The sequence below is a fragment of the Felis catus genome, chromosome A2 (assembly GCF_018350175.1).
Source record: "Felis catus isolate Fca126 chromosome A2, F.catus_Fca126_mat1.0, whole genome shotgun sequence".
NCBI lineage: Eukaryota > Metazoa > Chordata > Mammalia > Carnivora > Felidae > Felis > Felis catus.
The window spans coordinates 71345594-71366026 of record NC_058369.1 but is presented as its reverse complement, the minus strand read 5'-3'; the positions used below and the strand labels follow the sequence as shown (position 1 = coordinate 71366026).

The following is a 20433-nucleotide window of genomic DNA, read 5'->3' as shown; positions in this document are numbered from 1 at the left end:
CACAATGAAGTCATCTAGTTTAATTTCACCAGGGAATTTTATTGGCAATGCTGCTCTCTATCTTCATGACAAATTTGAGTAGCAAGCTAGCACAATTTTTGTTGAAAATATCTCCCAGAAGAACTTTGTGAGCATTCTCCATCATTTCGTTGCAAGCAAGTAAAACGTATCTGTCTTGGAAACTTACATTCAGATCCTGGTGTGACATCCTTGGGAAAATAGTTGAAAGTCACTAATTGTTATTTTCATCTTTTTCCTAGGAGAGAGGAAAAGTATCACTATATGTATAATGAAGAGGCATCTTGCTTCTCATAAGAAATTTGACCAAGGGACTAGTGGATCACAAACCAAAATAGAAATGCATTGTGTATATGTATACACACATATCTGTGTACTGATAATATAGAAATACATATAAAATATATAAGTACATGATATAATTTTTTAAAACTCTTACTATTTTCAAAGTAATTTTCAATTGTTTCATTCACCTAGAAGAAATTTCTTGAACTTCTGTTATATGACAAGTACTTATGTTTGTGCGTGGGATTTTAACATCTAGTTAAAATCTACTTGAAGGTGAAAATGTACAAAAGATACAGCAGCATAAAATCCCTGCAGTGGAGAAACATTTAGTTTGAGAAAGCAAATTGCAAAAGTCGTGTCCTTTATGATATTTTTTAAAATGACTTTTTGTTCTTAAGTAATCTCTACACCCAACGTGGGGCTCCAACTCACAACCTTGAGATCAAGAGTTGCAGGTTCCACTTACCAAGCGAGCCAGGTGCCCCAAGAGTGATTGTTTTGTTTTCACACTATTAATGGAGTACCTGTCATGTACCAGACACTGAGTGGGGGGGCTAGGTTACCCTGGTGAATGGACATGCAGCCCCAGTCCTTGTCTTCACAGAGCTTAGAGTTGAGGTCCTCAAATTTATGACCTTGCTTCTGAGAATTTACAGTTTGGTCATTAAACAGAACATCGCCCTTGTCAGGGATTTAGAAATCATTGTGCTACTCTTTTTTTTTTTTTCTTTTCTTTTAATGTTTATTTATTTTTGAGAGAGAGAGAGAGAGAGAGAGAGAGAACACAAGCAGGGGAGGGGCAAAGAGAGAGAGAGACAAAGAATCAGAAGCAGGCTCCAGGCTCCAAGTTGTCAGCACAGAGCCCCACACAGGGCTCGAACCCACAAACTGTGAGATCACAACCTGAGCCGAAGTCGGACACTTAACCGATTGAGCCATCTGGGTGCCCCTCATTGTGCTATTCTTTAGCTAAACTTAATTTTACCAAATTGAATGCTCCTGTCATTGATCTTAGGCACCTTAGGGCCAAGGCCCTGGGTCTGTTACTTGAGAGCCCACAGTGCTGTAGGATCATGTGTCCTCATGACTTGAAACTTGGCCACAAATGTTGTTTTCCCCAGTGATCCAGAGAATCTTCTGGAGGAGGAAGCACTTTTTTATCTAAGTATTTTAGATGGACTTCAGTGAACAGCAGTGTGAAGGGACATTCTGGCTACCTGCTCAGGACCCATAGGCTCCCAGGACCAGGTGAAGTGAATGGTCTGGTTTGATGCACATTTGTTAGCAAGGGGACAAGTCCTCAGATGGAGACTGCACTGGTCGCTCCCCCTCAGTGGCTGCTTGCTTGCTTTATGCTGTGGAATAGTGATGCCATAGCCCTGACGATGGGGTGAGTCATGGGTGGCGAAGGGAGGCAAGAGGACAGAAAGCCAGATTCTCCTCTTCAGAGGCCTGAGTCCTGCTCTGGCTTAAATGGCGTTTATCATGCAAACCTAGGATTTTTTTTAGTTTCTTGAAGAAAGTATTGAACAAACCATTTCAGCTATGTAGAGAAAGTTGAGGGATTATTGCAAGAGAAAGAAAACCAGTCTAAACCCAGGCTGTGTCTGTAGACATGTGGGAGTAAAGGGGTGGGGTAGGAATTAGGTGTCAGAAGTGTCACACTTTAAGTGAAGAAAAGATCATGCTGGGGTCCTGACCCCACCCTTTCTCAAGTATTCATTTGTCTCGGTTGAATAATGTAATTGATTCAGTGTTTTTATAAAAACATTAAACTTTGTGGTAGGAATTTTGTCTTAATTGTAAGAGCTCTTGCCTTTGAAATTTCATTTTAGAGGCAACATAGAGTGAATGGCTTTGTTTTTACATTTAGCACATCTTGGTATGAATTTGCAAATGGCTTTTGAGGGATCCAGATATTTTATTTTTCAAATCTATTTTTTCCGAAGTGCCATTAGCAGGTGGAACTCATGACTTCCGGTATTTTTCAGGCAATGAGCTCAGTGAGATTTGGAAATTAGCTAAGCCATTTATAGATTCATAGAATGCTGGCTGGGGAAGGCACCTAAGCCGTGTCCCACTTAACCCTCTCGTGTTCTGCACAATGAAACAGCCATCTCCCAGGGTCATGGACCCCGCATTTGTGGAACCTAGGATGGGAGGCTGTCTCTGGGCTCCTGGCTTGATGCTCTGTGGCACCACTTGCTAGCTCATTTTGGGGCTGGGCTGGAAACTTGGATATCCTTGGGGTCTAGACACATACGGATTTGGGGGTGGGAGGGGTGGTGGGCAGTTGCAGGCAGGGGACTGTGAACCACGGGCTGCTGCTGGTGGCTACTTAGTTTCAAGCCAATTGCTGACATGTGGGAATGAGTTGCTAGTTCTGATTCCTCCCAGAAAACCTAAAGGCTGGGTATTGAAGAGAATTATACTTTTTTACGATTTTTTTTTTGTTTTTTACTTATTTTATTTAATGATATGGCAGCACTTAGTGGGCCAGACCAGCCAGAACTATAAGCCTCCAAGTTGCAACTTGTGCTCTAGAAAAACTGTCCTTTGAGGATTTCTAGGATGGAAAGAAAGGACCATGAACACTGCTTCAAATTACTAAAATCTGAAATGTGGCAGAGGGACTTGCTCCGAGTCCAGAATGAAAAACCAGTGGGCAGAGGATTTGGATTCAATGATAATAAGCATTTTCTGCTACTTGGAATTACTGGGGAGCAGCGAGGCATTAGTGTGCCAGGGTCCCACTGAGCAGGGTTCACCGGGCCCTTTGTTGGGATGCTGGCTAGAGGCCTGGGGTCCCGGCACCTCCGTGATAAGCTCTAAGGCTGCCGTGTAACCTGGCTTTGCAGTAATCCTGCGCGCCTCCTCCTGCTTCGGTGTGCCGTGGGAGGATGGCCCAAAGCCTTCAGGGGGAATCCATCTACGGTTGACCCTTGAGCCACATGGGCGTGGGGGGCCCTCCATGTAGTTGAAAATCTAAGTGTAACTTTAGAGTCCTCGGAAACTTAACTACTCCTTACCCATAATGATAACATAAACAGTCAATTAACACATATTTTGTAAGTTACATGTATTATATACTGCGTTCTTACAATGAAGTAAGCTGGAGAAAAAATGTTATTAAGCAAATCATAAGAGAAAATACATTTATGGTACCGTTCTATATTTATTGAGAAAAACTGGCTTACAAGTGGACCCACACACTTCCAAGCCATGTCAGGGGTCAGTGGTATAGTTTGCTCTCACTGTTTCTTTTTTTAATACAACATGTATATATCACTATACAATGGTCTGCAAACTAGGGTTGGCTTGCTTCCTGTTTTTGCAGTTTTATTGGAACATGGTCACACCCATAATTTGCATTTTGATCTGTGGTTCTTTCAAGCTGTAATGGCAGAGCAGAGTAGTTAAGGCAGAGAGGCAAACCTAAAATATTTACTAACTGGCCCTTTAAGAAAAAGTTTACTGACTCTTGAAAAGGAAAACATGTATAAAGTAACAACCACCTGTAATTCAATGATTAGGCGGAAGAACATTGGCATCTTTTTAAATGTTTATTTATTTATTTTTGAGAGAGAAAGAGAGAAAGCAGGGGAGGGACAGCAAGCGAGGGAGACAGAGAATCCCAGGCAGGCTCCAGGCTCTGAAGTGTTGGCACAGAGCCCGACACGGGGCTTGAATTCACAAACTGTGAGATTATGACCTGAGCCAAAGTCAAGAGTCAGGCACTTAACTGAGCCATCCAGCACCCAGAACATTGGCATCTTAATGCATTTCCTCTAGGCATATGCATGATACTGAAATCACACCATAAATACATTTAACAATGTATCAGATACATTCTCTTGTCATATAATTTTTGATATTTGCATGTGTTATTTTAATTGGCTATATAATAGTCTATACAACTTTCCATGCATATGTATTAGGCATGTATCTATTATGTATTGATTTTATTGTGACAGCTGTATGTTTTACATATAAAATTTTATTAATCCTTCTAAGCTTACGTAGGAAATATTACTAACTCCATTTTACAGATGGGAACACTGAGATATAAAGTGTTTCTGTGACTTGATCAACTCACACAGTTAGCCTATCTGACACCCCGTCCTACATTTTCAGCCATTCACCTATTACTGGGCACTGAAGTTAAACTGACCTTTTTTGTTTGTTTTGTGAGGGACACTGTGTCTTAGAAACACTACTTTGATGAATATCAAGTATACAAATCATTGACTGTGTTTCTTATTATTTCCTTAGAAATGATTCCCCAAAGCAGAACAGATAAATCCTAGAGGCACATTGCGGCTTCCTCAAATGGGTCAGAGTTGCTTTGGGCAAAGTTGTAACAACACATACCATCCACAAACACTCTGTGAGGGTGCCCAGTACCGACTGCTATGATTTAGCCATTCTGTTTTTTTTTTTTTTTTAAGTTTATTTATTTTAAGAGAAAGAGAGTGAGCATGGGAGGGGCAGAGAGAGGGAGAGAGAGAATCCCAAGCAGGCTCTGAATCATCAGCAAAGAGCCAGATGTGGGCTTGAACTCACAAACCGGGAGATCATAACCTGAGCTGAAACCAAGAGTCAGATGCTCAACTAATGAGCCACCTGGATGCCCATGATTTAGCCATTCTGTTTTTACTCTTTAATCAAGGGAGGAGGGATACTGGAGGCTGATTCTTTGCAGGTAGTTATGGCCGATGACCCCTGGGAGAGCAACTTCTGGGAAAGATGTTTTCTGGATTAAAATAGGACAGGGTCAGCTCTCATCACAAATCTTTGCCCCTGTGCCTTTCCACTTCTTCCAGCTGTCTTGTGACCAGGGATGGGAAGTTGCAGGCTAAGAATGGCAGGCAAATGGAAAGGTGATCTGGGGGCCTGGGTCCCTGGGGGCACCGGGTGGGGAAAAATACTCCTCTATAGTGAAGCATCTGTTGCTAGTGTTCTGATATGATTTGTCTAGAGGCAGTTCCATCCAGTGTTGTTTCTCCCACTTGCCCTTGAAGTGACAGAGAGACAGTGAAGCTCTGTTTCTTCGTACCTGTGTTTTGCCAACACCCTCTTCCTAGGAAAGGTCTTGGTATTTCTGTTTCCAATTTGTATGAAGTCATTACATATTATAGATATCAACTCCATCATATTTGATGTGGTTATAATGTGACTTTTAATTTTATTTACGATGATCTATTGGTTAAGGTGGTGATCTTTAGGTGTCTCCATCAAAACGTACAATTTGTCTTCACAATTAGTAATAGAGACAGATTCCTATCCCCCCAATAACCTTGCACTTAATTGTTTTATCATCCAGTGGATCTTTCCCTGGATCCATCAAAATTAGTGACTTTCCATGGTATAATTCCTTCCACATTTATTAGTTGTCATTCTTCTGTGAAAAAGAGCTTTCCCTTTTTTCTGTTCTCTTCTTCTTTTGGGAAGAAAGGAATCACTATGTTCTCATAAATTTTTATTTACTCAGTGTGATACAGTCAATTACAGTCATTATTATTATTATTTTTTTTGATGCTCAAATTAACCCAATTTTGGCCAGTGGGAGCCTTTTATGCTATTTCTAACACCAGAAATTGAAGGCTTATATTTCTTTTTAATTTTCTATGCTTCTTTCCTCTCTTCTCCCTCCTCCTTCTCCCTCCTTTCACCTCTTCCTCCCTCCTTCCTTCGGTTTTTTCTCTTTCATTGGAGTGGGAGGTGTTTATAACATTGGCTGAAACCAGAGCTGTATTAAGTAAAAGTGGTAACAAGAGGTCTTCTTATCTTCTTTTTGCCCTTAATTAAAATGGATTTAATTTTTTGCTATTAAATGGTATAGGCTGTTTATTTCAGTTAAAAAAAATAAGTTAGAGTTACTCTATTCCTAGGTTATCAAGTGTTTTAGTCATGTTGTAAACATAGAATTTGGGGGGAATTTATAGTGCATTTTCTCCTTTGACCTAATGAAATGATCAGTCCCATTACTATATTTCCTAATATTGAACTATTTGTATTGTCTTCAAATTCACCCAACCTGAACATTGCTTATTATTTTTTTAATTCTGTGTTGATTCAATATGCTTAGTTATATATATATATATATGCATATATATATAAATTATGTATACATATATATTGCTTAGTTATATATATATATATAATATCTTCAAAGTTAATTATAAACTACATATAAATGTACTTATATCTCTATGTATAAATGAAGAAATTAGATTAGTCTACATTTTTATTTTGCTATATATTTAAAATTTGTAAAAAATAAATTGGGAAACTGTTGTTTTAGTCCTCCCAAAATGAATGTGCTGTTAGGATTATTATTCCCTGGAATTCAGACAGGTTTACTTGTAAAATCTCCTTGGGCTTTATGCCTTTCTCAGGCAATATGATGAATTAACTCATTAATCTCATGGTTATTGGTCTATATAGAATTGCTATTTCCATTTGAGACAAATAAATTATTTTCCTAGAAAGTTATCTATTTGCCTAAATTCAAATTGCTGACTATATTTTTTTTGTAAATTTTAAATTGCCTCCTACTATGTGGTCTTACCTTTTTTTTTTTTATTTTATATTGTCCCTCCCTCAATTCCCTCTTTTCCTGTCTCCTCCTTCTTCCCTTTCTTTTAAAAGTAAAATTGGTTAGAAATTTGTTTATTTTATTTTACTTCTTGAACCCAAGAACTAGTGCTGGTATTTATTTATTTTATTTAGCACTTTCTTCTATCTAATGCTGTTACCTATGTGTCTGTTTTTAATAATGCCTTCTTCTGTGAGTCTCTTCTTTTTTCTCTTTATGCTGTCTTGGATAAAAAGTGAATCTATTTATTTCCATCTTGTCATGCTAGTAATTCTACGCAGTTCATCGTTTTCCTGCTGAGCCCAGATTTGGCCTAAGGATTTTCTCAACACCGAGCCATACGTTGTCACATGTAGGGTAGAAGGTGCTGCTGTGTCCATCTTTGGAAAATGCAGTTGGCTCCTAGACTTCTCTAATAGGTTTAAATTTACCCAAATCAGGTATAGCACAGGTTTCCCATTCTTAAATTATAAGACTAATTTTATTATTAAACATGAATGTAATGAGTTTCTCATTCATAGATTTGGGTGAAAAATCTATGTTGCATTAAGTTTTTATGGAGTATTTTTTGATTCTTTCACCATATGGGGGATTTTTTTTCCTCTTACTTTTATAAATGAACAGTGTTTTGACTGTGATTATCACCTTTGTGAAGTATCTTTTTCCCCAAGACTCTTGACATACTATTATATGATCCCCTGTCTTTGGGAATCATGGAGAAGTCTGAGGAGAGCCTAAACTTAAATTCTTTGTAGATAATTTGTGGGGTTTTTTTCCCTCTCTTGGATACTTTCAGGATTTAAAATAATTGAATTAGAACATCTTATCAAGATATCTAGGTATATAGGGTTTTGTTGCTGTGGTTGTTTTTATTGGACTTTACTAGAAACATGACAAACTTTTCATTTGCAGGAAAATCATGACCTGTTAGATTTGTGTATATTGGTTCTTTCCTTTGTTGTTCTTTTTATCTCAGGAATTTTTTATAGTCTGTTTATCTACCAGTAACTCCTCTTTCCTTTTTACTTACTCATAAACTCTGACTTAATTTTAGGATGATCCCAGTTTAAAAACTTTATTTCCCAGTCTTCCTTGCAGATAGAGGTAGTCATATTACTGAAAGAGCGGACCTACGCCCGCCGACTCCATCTTGTTCTGTGTCCTCCACCTTGAGTGACTATGTCCCCGACATGCCCCCTTTCTGGGAAAATCGCAGAACCACGCCTCCTCCCCTTGAGTAACCTCCCGCTCACCCTTTCAAACTTCCCAATCAAAACACACCTGGTGACCTGCGTAACAGGACTCCGACCCTTCCCCGGCCAATCGGCAGAGGCCACGACCCTTCCCCAGCCAATCAGCTGAGGCCACAGCCATTACCTCACCAACTGCCCCTAGACCCCTATAAAACCTTTGTGCTTTTGAAACTCGCTCTCTCTCCCCGGCATCTCACCGCTGCGTCAGTGCAGGTAGGGGATTGAGCTGGAGCTAGCTCGAATAAAGGCTCTTTGCTTTTGCATGGGACTCGGCTCCCTGGTGGTCTTTGGGGATCACGAATTCTGGACATAACAATGACATACTTGAGTCTAGTGAGATGTACATGTAAGTCACTGGGTGGGACCTCTGTGGAAGCTCTTTAAGGAGGGGGGCTCACCCATCTGGCATGCTGCATTTGCCCTCACTCTTCCGTGTTAATCTGGAATGTGCTCCTGGTGGCTGGAGTGCCAGCAGCCATCCTGTGAGCTGGGGAAGAAAGCCACACACTAAAGCTGGTGGAAGAAGGCCTAAAATAAAGTCCGGGACCCTGGCAAGGTAGCTGCCAGAAATGTCATCTTTGGACTTCTTCTCACAGGAGAAAAAGCAAACTTGTCTCTTGGCTAAGCCACCATGAATGACTTGTTTTGTTTTGATCGGTATCTTTGAACAAAATCCCTCTCTGATAAACAAATACCTCTTTCCTAAAGGTAAACTGTCTACAACTATCATCTTTTCACACACTCCTTTGCCCCCTCTCCCTTATTTTTGTATTCTTAAAGAACTTTTTATTTCTTTTCTACATCTCTAATTTGAATTTCCACTCCAAAGCAGACTTTATTTCTCTTACTGCTTTTTAATTTTTCTTGATTTAATCCCCAATTTGAGCCATATCTTTTTTTTAACTTTAATTTACATTTCATCCAGTTTCTCTTTTGATCTCTGAATATAAGTTTCTCTTGAAATTTTTTCTTAAGTTCTCTTTCACCTCACCTCCCATGTGCATCCACAAAGCCTTTTGCACACTTGCTACATGTATTTAGAATGCAAAATAGATTCAGTGTAGGCTTTTCTCCTATTTGCTGTACCTCCTCTCAAAGTACACTTTTCTCTGAATTCCCTGTTGTCTGCCTGTTATCAGTTATCTTTTCGGTTTATTCACTTTTGGACAGTAAAACCATCTGGGCTGATGTTTTCCAGGGGCACATGGTCCTGTCTGTTCTCCTGGGTTCTGTGTGTGTCCTGCCCGAATCAGAGGAGTGCCAATATTACCCAGAGGCAAGGTAAAGTACCTACCTGGCTCCAGCCAGGTTTTAGTGCCTCCTTGGCATTTATCTACTGGGGTTTATCTAGCTTCCCAAGGTTAGTGTGTGTGGCTGTGTGATCACTGAATGGAAATTGGTTCCTAGATTACAATAAAAAGGGGCGAACTTGTAGGACTCTTCCTCTCCATTCCCAAGGGAGGCTGATTCCAATCCTAGGGCAGATGACACCCCTGCGTGGTGCCCCTTCCTCAGCGGGGCTGAAATAGAGGGAGGTGCTCCCACCTCCGTGCAGACAGATCACCTGAGGAAGCAGGTTCTCCACAGTGCTGGAGGAGCCAGACACGTTTTCTGGGGGCGTGTGGCTCCTGCTTCACTTCTGAAATAGGATGGTTTGCCATGCCTCCTGTTTTCTTCAGAGTCACCCTCTGAACAGACCACAGTTTTGCAATCCAGCCCATCCACACTGCAGCTGAGAGGGATTTCTTCCAGAGAGCTGGAAATACTGATCGGCCACATGATCAATTTCCAGCACCGTGCTTTCAGGAGCATTACCGTTGATGGAAGCCCACTCACACTTGTTTTAGTGATGGCCAAATCAAGCCCAGATTTTCCAGACCTGAGTCTGATCCTGCTGAGATTTAAAGGCATTTCATCTGAGGCATCCTTTTATTACTTCAAGTTTGATATGTATAAGGCCAAATTTATGACTTCTCCTGGCAATGACATTGTAATTCTCCTGGCCCTTAAAACTTGTAGTTACGTAGTTAGACCCATGTCCAAGTTAACATATAGGAGGTAAGCAGCCAGACACAAGAAGCATTGCCTTCTAGATACCTTTGAGATTGTTCAGAATTCCACCTGCATCTGGTCCATTCTCATTGTTGCCGCTCTTGTGCAGGATTTCATCACTTCATATCTGAACAGCAAAAGAGCATTCCCACTCACCTCCTTTATCCTGTCTCTTCTCCCTGTGCTCACCCCAAGCACATCAATTCCAATTCTGGGTTCATCTTCTTTAGACAGAACCTCAGTTATGCTCTACTACTTTGCCTGGGAACTGCTGTGTCCTTCCTTTGATCTGTGGTATCAGGTTCAGAGCCCCCCCCCCCCCCCCCCCATTGCTGGATTCCACCTTCATCTGCCTGTAGTGATTCCCACTGCTGTCGAGGACGGATACTCATCTCATTAGCAGATCTCACACACCCGTTCAGTGCTCATCCTCAGCTCTTAAATCTTATTTATGATGTTTGGTTCCCCCTGCCCCCCTCCTGGAATATTTTCTCCATTCTTTATCACCAGTTTGGATTCTACCCCTTCCCAAAGACCAGCTCAAATCCAGTGATCAGATTGTTCTGTAACCAATGCGTTTTAAAAAATGATTGTGACCATTGTAAATTAAGTAGGGTTTATGTACATTTGGAAATAATTTCACCTGATTTGTGTGTTGCTGCTTTTACATCACTCTCATCTAAGTGTCTCATTGCACAAATGAATGAGCAAAAAGAATGGGCAATAAATAGACAGTCTTTTTTCCTGCCTCTAAAAGTCAGGATAAAAACCACCCGACTTTGAGAGGTAATGCAAGAACATGCCATCCTTCTCTGTAGGTTGATATTGTGCTGCTCAGGTGGGCATGACCCATTGTATGGGCACTATTGGAATGCTTGGTGAAATTCTCATTTTGTGCTCTATACTGTCTTGGCACGGGTAGTCAGTGGCTTAATCTCTGCTGAGGGTTGAATGTCTCTTTATCGAAAACATGAGTTTTTGTTTTTTCTTTTTGGTTCCTGAAGCACAGATTGCTCTAGCACTGCCAGTAAATTAATCATGAAGCACCAGGTGGTTTTTCTTCCGGGAGGCAGGAGTTTAGGGTCTTTTTGGTGATGTTCATTTATCATGTCCTATTGCCCACATTTCTGGTTCCTGAATTGCTGTTACAAAAGGCCTGACTTTTCTGTCTGCATATGTACTTGTCTGCGTGATCTATTTACACCCCCATGGAAGCTTCATTTTCCTAATCTATGTCTATGGCATCTGTTTTTAAATTGGTATGGTCTATACATTAGTAAAGACTGCCCTCCCTTTTAGACCAAGTGACCCTTTGTTAGGACCACATATTCTGGAGTGCTTTCCATAAAACTGCTTCTAGGATGAAAATAGAACTGATCCATGGAAAAAAGTTTGGGATTTTCAAGGTCAGATGAGGTGGCTTCAACAAAGAGAAACAGGTTTCTTTGTTGCAGGACTTCTCAGGGTTTTTGGTACACTGGTGTGCAGCACAAACCTGTAGCAGGACAGGTTGTTGGACTCGGCACCGAGCAGCTCTGATGTGAACTGTGCCTCTGGAAGGGGTCCGGTGACACCACCCCAGAGGGCACTCCAGCGGCATTCCAGAAGTATCTGCCATGAGGCTCTTTTTTTTTTTTTTTAGAACATATTTTAGAAATCGTCTTTTATGGGACACACCATGTCAAACAGCCTCGGCTGTCGTAAACCCTGTAATCGAGGTAAAATTGGAGCTTTGCTAGAGTTTTGCCACCAGTTTGGCTTAAAAGTGCTCAGAAGGCCCCTTCTATAGCGTGATGTGTGACCAAGATGCCAGAGCTGGTCTTGGTGCCGTGGGGAGACCATGCTGTGGGAGTCTGTTTCCTACAGACTCCTGTTTTCCTATTTTATTACTGTCACATTTTCTCTTTTGTAACACTTGGCATTTCAGCTTTGCTTTAACATGGTATTTTTCACCTCACTTATGCCATTTTAATTTGTTCTCTTTTTGCTTCCTTGTCTATCTTATTGAAATAACTTCCTTTTTTTGTAATTTTCCTGCTTTTGATTTTTTTAAATTTTCCTTGATTTAGAAGTTTAATGGTTTTTTTTTTTTGTTTGTTTTGTTTTTTTATTTTTGAGACAGAGAGAGACAAAGCATGAACGGGGGAGGGTCAGAGAGAGGGAGACACAGAATCGGAAACAGGCTCCAGGCTCTGAGCCATCAGCCCAGAGCCCGACGCGGGGCTCGAACTCACGGACCGCGAGATCATGACCTGAGCCGAAGTCGGCCGCTTAACTGACTGAGCCACCCAGGCGCCCCTTGATTTAGAAGTTTAACACCCTTTCTCTTATTCTTCTCAGCTTTCTAGTCTTTTCTTTTTTATTATTATTATTTTTTAATGTTTGTTTATATTTGACAGAGAGAGAGAGACAGAGCATGAGCGGGGGAGGGGCAGAGAGAGAGGGAGACACAGAATTGGAAGCAGGCTCCAGGCCCTGAGCTGTCAGCACAGAGTTTGACACGGCGCTCGAACCCACAGACCTCAAGATCATGACCTGGGCTGAAGTCGGACGCTCAGCTGACTGAGCCACCCAGGCGCCTCTAGTCTTTTATTTTCTTAATTCAACTTCAGTTGAATTTTATCTTAATTGCTTTATCTCATTATTGATTTTGAGGATTTTGTTGGTGAGGGGAAAATTTTCTCCTACCCCTTGTGGTTCTCTTAACTAATCTAATAATTAAATTAACCGAGGACAGATTAACAGGAGAAAAACAAATTTAATTATGTACGTATGAGGGCCCCAGAAGAATATGAGACCCCAAGAAGTGAACCAAGCAGGCAGCTTTTATACCTATAAACATAAAAACAATACATTTCTGAAGAACTGTCCAGACAAAGAAACTTAGGCTCCGGTACTAATTAGTGAACAAAGTAAGCCAAGTTTGTTTACACAACCATCTTGTCCCTGAATTCCCTATCTCTCGCGTCTCTCCACCTCCTGGTACAGGGAGGCTACCCTTCCCATGAGAAAGTGTATTTTCTGCTTTTAGGGGGACAGAAGGGTCAGCAGCCTTCTCATATCAGCTCTTTCTCAAGTAATGTTAATTCAGAATAATCAATCAATTAATCAAAAGTGGCATATTCTGGGATGGCCTGCCCTGGATGCTATCAGTTTCATCTTTGGAAAGAGAAGTACAGTGCCCTGCTGCAGGGGGCAACCTTGGGGTCAGAGCGTGGGATTTTGCCTGCTCTTTCCTCTCTTGAGTATCTTTAGGCAAGCTGTTTGACTCCTGGATATGCCTCAGTTTTCTGATCTATAAAATGGAGTTAGTGATGAGTTCCTTTAAATGCTGAATGACAAAATGCGCCTAAAGTCCTTAGCCCAGTGCCTAGATGACAGGTGTCAAATGAAAGTTCCTCACAGCTATGTTGATATTAGTGCATTTTAAGCGGTTTTATCTCTCTTTGTTGTTAAATTTATACTTGATATCTTCGATGATTTTCTTTATTTTTTTTCTTTCTATTCGTCTCTAATCTTTGACATTTAGGATTTTGAAATTCATTTTTAAATTTTATTTAATCTATATTTCTCTTCATTAGTTTCTTTCAATGTCTCTCAAATGTTGTTATTTTTATTATGGGGTCTCTTTATCTAGCTACATGGAGAAGGATGAGGCAGAGCTGAAATTAAGAGGGTCATAGGACCGATGAGGAGAGCACAGGTTACAAGGGCTTTTTCTTTCACATCAAGCGACTGCTGCCCCTCTGAAAGCTCCTGTGTGTTTTCACGTCAGTTCTCCAGAAAAATCCTACTGTGCTCTACTCATGAATTCCTCCTGAGCAGAGGTCGGTCTTCCGTTCACTGTGAGCGGGTCTAAGTGCTGGGGTAATGCTGCTGTTCCCTTGCAGCCCTCATCCACGCCAAGAACTCTCCAGTCTGTCACTTCCGGCTTTCGTCACCCTTAGCTTATCTTTTTTTGTTATTTTTTGGGAAGGTCGTTTCCAAAGGATGTCATGATCAGTCTAGTCTTAGACGATTATAATGGCGATTCAATATATGTTGTTCAGTTTTCTCCCACAGATCAGGAGAGCACGACGTAGAGCAGTCTGTCTTGCCCTTGTTTTCTTAGGTAAGGAAAAAGCTGGCTGGTGACATGTCTGTCTGCAGTACTGGATGGTGACATTTTCCACCTCCATTCCTTGCACCCCCAGGCTGAGCTGCTCTTTGCCTGAATCCACTGAGTGGAGTCCTGAGGAAACTCTCGATTCCACTCACTAGGGAGCCCCGCCCACTTGGTTCTGGAATCCATCAGAAGTTGCCTGTCCAGGAATTGTCCAAAGGCAAGGAACTTTGGCCCCCTGATCCATCAAACTGAGCGACATGAGGCAATCCGCTGTGCCTTTGGGGCTAGTGGTTTCCTTGGAGTGTGCCTTTCTTGGAATGTAGCCGAGAGTGTAGACATTTCTCTTGGGTTTTAATATCACACGTATGTGAGAAATTTAGATTTTAGAAAACTGATTTCCACAGTTTGTAAGGAACTGAGGAAATAAAAATCTTCTGTAACGGTAGGGAGAACTCACCACCCGAATTATGTCAGCCCCAGAGGGGCCACTGCCAGACTCTAAATGATATCACAGGATTTTTGCCTCTGGTCCTAATTTAGCCTCTGGCCTTTTGGATGCAATTGACTGCAGTGTTTTATTCCTCCTGAGAAAATGCTCACAATATGTGTGGACTGGGGTCTATCGGTCTGTCTGTATTTATCTGTCACCCTGTGTTGCACATATTCTATGATGGAGAAAATTCTCTGAGAATCTGAACACTAGGATTGACTAGTATTGGGGTCTGTCTGATTGAGGAGTGGGATGCCTGCTTTTGTTCCTTACCATGTGGCCTGGATTTCCCATATCAGAAATACTTAAGGGACACTAATTTAAAAAGGCAGATTCCGAGCTCCTGGGAGGAGCCCTGGAATCTGTCCCCTGCTGAGGATGTTGCCTAAAATCAGCATTTTAAAACAAGTTCCGGGGTGATTCTTATACACACTACAGAGTTCCTCCGGGAGTGCAGTTTTCTCTCCCAAATAGAAACTTCTTAGAAACGGATTCACGCGCAGAATCTACTACAGGGAAAGGCGGCACCAGAGAGGAGCCTGGAGGAAGTTAGCTCCTCCTTGTGCCAGGATGATTTGCTGTTATTTTGAGACCAACCTGCTTTGCTCCTGTTCACAAACAGAGCCAGTGTGCCCTCGTATTCTCAGCTCGGGAGTGACACCAACCACGCTAGCTCTGCACCTCCTACATCCCCCCGCCAACCCCCGGCCTGGCTTCTCTGCCCACCAGCTATGTCTTCTACTGTTTTGTTTTATACATGGAATTTGACAGCACAGTTTTTGGATGATCTGCCATGCTCAAATATTGGTTCTTTTAGGACCAAATTTCAGCATCCACTTAGCTTCATGTTCCTCATGCTCAGAAATGAGGGGTCCTGGCTTGTCTGGGCCCCAGCCCTGTCTGTCATGGAGGATCCTGGCTGTGGGGCTGTTTTCCCTCCCACTGTGGGGGGTCCCCTAGCATGATGGTGCTCCTGGCCAGGAGGACTTGTAGGTGGATCAGGGGACCCATCATAAGAGGGCACTGGCCTGAAGTACCCCACCGAACATGGCACTGTCATCAGCTGGGATGACGGACATCTGGTGCCACATTCATTAGAAAGCTGCCTGAGAAGCCCCTGAAACCCTATGGTCAGGAGAAGTTGACCCAGATCATATTCAAGACATCTAGCACCCTAGCCAGCCATGCTGCCCTTCACACTTCTGGCCATACCACAGCTGTGCGAGGGACTCAAGCAACGAGCTCACTCACACTGCGCCCATCTACCCGTGAGTGTCATCGTGTGTCTGGACCTGGCTGGCTGGGACTTGACAGATTGCCTTAGGAGATCCTCACGGAGCTTCACCACCAGGCCAGGCAGGAAATTGTGCGAGGCCTCAAGGAAAAGCCCTGCAGTTTTGCCCCAGACTTTGGAGCAGGAGATGGCCAGCAGCCTCCAGCTCCTCCCTGGAGAAGAGCTGTGAGCCTCGGAAGGTTAAGTCCTTAGCACTGGCAGCAAGTGGTCCACCGCCCTGGGTTCTTCCTGGGCATGGGATCCTAAAGCATTCATGAAACTACCTGCAATTCCACTGTGGGTATGACATTGACCGTCCACAGCACGTGACATGTATACCAATGCAGTCTGTCTGGTGCGACCACCCATACCCAGACTTTGCCAATAGGATGGAAAGGGATCTCCCCACTGACCCCCAGCGTGAAAGGCCAGATCATCGTGCTTCTGAGTGCAGACATCTGCATAGATCGGTGGTTCCTTCCTGGCCTCACTGCCCACCTTCCAGCAGATGTGGTCAGAACCACGAGTGGGAGAACCACGAGTCCAGCCTGTCCATCGTCCCCCTCAAATGCTTCCAGGCAGATGGCGCATTACCTCCTTTCTTGACGAGACGACACTTGCACAGAAGATGAGATGATTTTGGCATGGATGCATTTATTCATTTTTTGTACCTTGACCCAGGATTTAAAAACTGGAATGCGGAAGATGGTAGGGGTCAGTTGGAATTTCTGTTCCCCAAAGTTGTGCAATGTGACCGAGTGTTTTGATTGTATGCTTTTTTTTTTCAAGTCGTTCCAAATATGAGATGCATTGTTCCAGGAAACTCCTTGCCTTCCAAACACCTCCCCACATCTCCCTAAGGAGAATGGCCCAGACCTCACCCAGTCTGCTCACTAAAGCATTGCTTTTATGTAATTTATGTAGTCCATTTTTTTCACCTTCTGCCTGAATACTTGTTAGTTTCTTTCTTTTCTCAACTGAATATCTAATTATTAAAAAAAAAAAATTTTGTTATGTGTTCTTCAGCTAATATCTTTTTTTAAAAAAGTTTTTATTTAGGAACACCTGGGTAGCTCAGTCAGTTGAGCATCCAACTTCAACTCAGGTCCTGATCTCGAGGTTCAGGAACTTAAGCTCCACATCGGGGTTTCTGCTGTCAGTGCAGAGCCTGCTTCATATCCCTTGTTCCACTCTCTCTGCACCTGCCCCGCTCATGCTCTCTCTCTCAAAAATAGATAAGCATTTAAAAAAATAAATAGTTTTGGGGCGCCTGGGTGGCGCAGTCGGTTAAGCGTCCGACTTCAGCCAGGTCACGATCTCGCGGTCCGTGAGTTCGAGCCCCACGTCGGGCTCTGGGCTGATGGCTCAGAGCCTGGAGCCTGTTTCCTATTCTGTGTCTTCCTCTCTCTCTGCCCCTCCCCCGTTCATGCTCTGTCTCTCTCTGTCCCAAAAATAAATAAAAAACGTTGAAAAAAAATTTAAAAAAAAAAATAGTTTTTATTTAAATTCCAGTTCATTAACATACAGTGTTACATTAGTGTCAGGTGTATAATACAGTGATTCAACACTTCCATACATCACCCGGTGCTCATCACAAGTGCACTCCTTAATCTTCATCCCCTATTTAACCCATCCCCCCACCACCTCCCTCTGGTCACCATCAGTTTGTTCTCTATAGTTAAGAATCTGTTTCTTGGTTTGCTTCTCTCTTTTTTCCCCCATAGTCATTTGTTTCTTAAATTCCACCTAGGGGTGCAATAGCATGGTATTTGTCTTTCTCTGACTTGCATTATATTCACTCTCTAGCTCCATCCATGTCATTGCAAATGGCAAGATTTAATTCTTTTTTGAGTAATGTTCCATTGTATATATACCACATCTTCTTTTTTTTTTTTTAATTTTTTTTTCAACGTTTTTTATTTATTTTTGGGACAGAGAGAGACAGAGCATGAACGGGGGAGGGGCAGAGAGAGGGAGACACAGAATCGGAAACAGGCTCCAGGCTCCGAGCCATCAGCCCAGAGCCTGACGCGGGGCTCGAACTCACAGATCGCGAGATCGTGACCTGGCTGAAGTCGGACGCTTAACCGACTGCGCCACCCAGGCGCCCCGATACCACATCTTCTTTATCCATTCATTAGTTGATGGACATTTGGGCTGTTTCTGTAATTTGGCTATTGTTGGTAGTGCTGCTGTAAACATCAGGGTTCGTGTATCTCTTTGAGTCAGTATTTTTGTATTTTTTGGGCAAATATCTAGTAGTCCAATTGCTGGATTATAGGGTAGTTCTAGTTTTAACTTTTTAAGGAATCTCCATACTGTTATCCAAAGCGGCTGCACCAGTTTCCATGCCCACCAACAGTGCAAGAGGGTTTCCTTTTCTCCACATTCTTGCCAATACCTATTGTTTTTTGAGTTGTTGATTTAAGCCATTCTGACAGGTATGAGGTGATATCTCATAACAGTTTTGACTTGTATTTCCTTGATGAGCAGTGACGTTGAGCATATTTTCATGTGTCTGTTGGCCATCTGTATGTCTTCTTGGGAAAAATGTCTGTTCATGTCCTCTGCCCATTTTTTAATTGGATTGTTATTTTTTGGAGGTGTTGAGTTTTATAAGTTTTTTATATATTTTGGAAAATAATCCTTTATCAGATATGTCATTTGCAAATATCTTCTCCCATTTCATAGGCTGCTTTTTGGTTTTGTTGATTGTTTCTTTTGCTCTGCAGAAGCTTTTTATTTTGCTGAAGTCCCAATAGTTTATTCCTGCTTTTGTTTCCCCTTGCCTCAGGAGACATATCTAGAAAGAAGTTGGTATGCCAGTGTTAAAGAGGTTACTGTCTGTGTTCTCCTCTAGGATTTTAATGGTTTCTTGTCTCACATTTAGGTCTTTGATCCATTTTGAACTTATTTTTGCGTATGGTGAGAGAAAGTGATCCAGTTTTATTCTTTTGCATGTTGCTGTCTGGTTTTCCCAACACTGTTTGTTGAAGAGACTGTCTCTTTTCCAAAATGGACTATTTTGTTCAATTTTGAATAGTCAGTCATCATGACCCCCTTTTTTGCCACCAAAATTCCAATGTATGAAGACTTTCAGTCTCTCTGGGCGTTGGCTGAGATGCTGCGACTGTTCAATAAACGTACATACTTTAAGAGAGAGAGAAAGAAAAGACTTGACCAGAGTCCTGTGGTTGATTGTAGTGTGGGGCAGGCTGCTCCAGGATCTACCTCATAGTCACATCTGGAACAGAATGAGTTGCCTCTGTTATCACCTCCAATTTAAAAAAGGCTTGGAGGAGTCTTATGAAATTAATGGCTCTTATTTTACCTAGCTCGCCACCATTTATTCTATCCATCCACTTAAATGTGTACTTTCTCCCTTATGATTCCTCAGCCTGGGCACACTCCTGGCAGGATGGCCATGCGTGCCCTGGATAAGGGAGAGATTTGGCTTCTGTGCATGAAGGCCTGGCACTTGGAGTGCCCCTTCCCTCCCCTCCCAGGACTATAGAAGACTTGCTCAAAACCCTTACTCGTCATTCCCAAAAGGGCCCCATCCCTCATGCTTAGATCAATGGACACAAATCTCCAGGTTGAGCCTGGATTTCATGTTGTGATGTAGTGCTTAGCCAAGCTCTGGTCTGACCTGCCCCACTGCCTGCCTGGACCCAATCTGCCTTCTTGGGTATGGAGGCAACTGAATGGTCTGTGGGACGATGCCTCCACAGTGTGCATCCAGAGGTGGGGCTATAATTCATTTTCGTTGCTTCCCTGGGCCTTGGTCTTTCCTTCTTGTAAACCATCAACCCCACCCTGATGTGGACCCAAACCCTCTGCCCTATCCCAGTGTTGTCTCCAATATTGACTTTGGTACTCCTAGAAAGCTCTCTGGTACATTGGCCTGGTCTGCTACCCTGAGGAGGGGCCTTCTGATGGGATGGAGATGAGAGGCACTGTATCGGGAGGGAGGCTCTGAGACAGACAGACTGTCTGCAAACACTGAGATACCACCTCGTGTGGATTCTCCAAGCTCTCCACCTGTTACCAACACTGATTACAGGGAGGAAAAGTGAGAAAACTTTGCTAGGATCGGCTGCCATTTCTGCTGACCCAGGGTTCTGGCCTTCATGGAGCTGGCAGCCTGGCACACCTCTCTGTCCACAGCCACCCTGCCCTCAGCAGCTCCATTGCCTGCAGCACTGGGACGTTAAGCAGCAGCGGGAGTGCACAGGGTGTCTTTTGTACTCACTGGGGACCCTCTCCTTACTGCTGGCAATGGCCTTGTGAGGAGTGGGCTGGCTGCTCCCCTTGAACAGCCCCCCGGCTGCTGCAGCTGCCTTTCCCTCATGTGGG

The 20433-nt window shown here is 42.7% G+C and overlaps 1 protein-coding gene across 7 annotated transcripts in view; it reads left to right on the top strand.

The window, feature by feature from the left end:
- HECW1 (HECT, C2 and WW domain containing E3 ubiquitin protein ligase 1) overlaps window positions 1-20433 on the top strand; it is a 421784-nt gene that overhangs the window by 9855 nt on the left and 391496 nt on the right. For 2 of the 7 annotated variants that reach the window (XM_045052193.1, XM_045052192.1), the window contains exons 1-2: window positions 8320-8370; window positions 9328-9438. The exons of 3 other annotated variants lie outside the window; for them this stretch is intronic. The gene's annotated coding sequence lies outside the window, so the exon portion shown is untranslated. Of the gene's footprint in view, window positions 1-8319; window positions 8371-9327; window positions 9439-20433 lie in introns of those variants that run through there. 2 more of the 7 variants (XM_045052194.1, XM_045052190.1) reach the window with 1 other exon arrangement.